Here is a 2,320-nt window from a genome sequence, read left to right on the forward strand (position 1 = left end):
AACCTTGAACATAGATATGTCATTCATAAACCTAGATACATTACCCATGACGCAGTGGCGTGTCGGGTATGCATCGGAAATTTACGTGATAATTCACGAAAATTCGTAGGTACATACATTTTTAGGCGTTATAAAATATTTAGAAAATCAGAAATTGTATACTACATATTTATTAAATAAAGTTCGGTTAAAAATGTCGTTCTTTTAATTGGAAATTAGGAGACAATGTAACGAATACCTCAGGCGACGCACATGATAGAATAGTCCAACTCATGGTCCATTCATAACAGGGCTGCAGTTTGAATTCTGACCAATAGGAATTCGATAAACGCAACCGATGTCGACGGATGGACTAGAGATGGGCGCGAGTGTCATTTCATTTCTTTAGAACTAAATTAACTTAATTATTTTCTCGTTATTTAACCTGTTCACATCATTTATGGATTTTAAATAAAGGGTACAAATCTTCGCGAGGATAATACGATATATTTGCTATACATAATAATTATATTTTGCATAGTTTATACACAATACATTTTTGAACGCGTACACATCTCTACCAAAATTTGACCTATTTATTCTTCGGGTTAAAGTCACACATTGTCCGCTCTCTAATGATAACTTTAACCATTTAACACCCTGTAGCGGTTGAACTATGAAACACCCTGTGTAAAGTAAGTAATTTCTTGATAATATTTTTCCCCGTAATAATTATATCGGAAAAACCATAACTTTGTCGAACTCATTAGCTAAATCAACAGTTAATTGCAGAATAGAGTATGTAATTATGGCATAGTAATATAGTAATTATAGGCAATTTAACGTGACGCTTACAATTTCTTCAATGTAATTGCCACTACCGTTTTACCCTGAAATATTGTTGTTTTTGTAGCGATTTAAACTTGTTAGAATTGAAATTGAGTTCAGGCTAATATCTAGTGAATTATATTATGTTGGATTTGTGACATTATTCCTTGAGATTTAAATTTAGATAAAACTTCGATGGATGCTTTTTATCTCATATTGTAAAATATTTTCAAGGCTTTCTGATAACGTTCCATTAATAAGTTTAAAAAATATATTTAAAAAAAATCGAGCCAGTATTATAAAAAGAGAGTAACTTAATTTTTTTGTTTTAAAATAGATGTAAATAAATTTCAAATGGAAAGAAAAACTTCACCGGACAAAATTCACCGTCAGGGTGCAAGTATTTTAATTTTATTACCTCCACGGCGGACCTTGGGGCATACTTTAAGTACTAATTTTACTTTAACGTGTTGCAGCTTGTTATTAAATTTCATATGCTTCATACGCGCATACACGTGTTACTTCACTAGCGACCTCTTCACTGAAACTTGTGTTTAGTGGTACTTACTAAAGCCGAGTGCGTTATAATATGGAATTTAACACTTTTTTTCTTTGATTTGCAGGTACGTACTTGATGGGGACGCATATTTACAACTCCCAGTTCGCCAGAGGTCCAAACTGAAGGCAAGTGAAATATACGAAGAGAAAAATGTTTATTAATAATGTGATAGAAATGTGAACTCTGAAGCAGGTTTTTGTAAACGTATATATGTTATTTTTTATTAGAGATATAATAAATTCAGTCTCTTCTAGAAACCGTAAATATACAGTATAGCCCATTACAAACTGACACTAATTTTTTTTCTTTGAGACTCGCAATTCAAACATGTATATATTTTTTTTTCATAAATTGACCTTCCCCTAATGTCCTTGTTAGGCCTGCAGTGATTTGTTTGGAAAATATTTTTCGGCAGATTAGTTTAAGAAGTTATCAATAAAAAAATATTTTTGTCTATTTTTCAAAGTTTATCAATTTTTTTATGGTTTTAAATTATTTCTTTCTATTTGAATTTAAAAATATAGGAGACATTGAAAATGGAATGAGAAAATTTAGCCAATTACTGACATTGCTGATTATAATTAATAAATAATACAGTGATAAGTTATTTTATCAATTTTAGACAGAACCTAAAACTTTCAGAATTTTTCTAATGCCTCCTAGATTTTTAAACTGAAACGGAAATTTGAAACTTAATTTTTTATAAAAGAAATATTTATGAAATCTTATGATATTACGGTTTTAAATGACACTAATTGATGCTCTGTAGTTGTGTTAAAAAAAAATCTACAGTGATTTTCCAAAAAAAACGCAGCAAGCCCTGGCTTACCTGTCAGCTAGATCCTCATAGTTGATTTAATAACTAGATGTTCACTATACATGTATCGCCGGATGGTTTGAAAATAGGGGAAGTTGTGTTTTTTTATACCAAACAATATCCCGTTTAGTAAGTTT

This window comes from Anoplophora glabripennis, unplaced genomic scaffold (genome assembly GCF_000390285.2).
Source record: "Anoplophora glabripennis isolate ALB-LARVAE unplaced genomic scaffold, Agla_2.0 scaffold709, whole genome shotgun sequence".
Taxonomy (NCBI): domain Eukaryota; kingdom Metazoa; phylum Arthropoda; class Insecta; order Coleoptera; family Cerambycidae; genus Anoplophora; species Anoplophora glabripennis.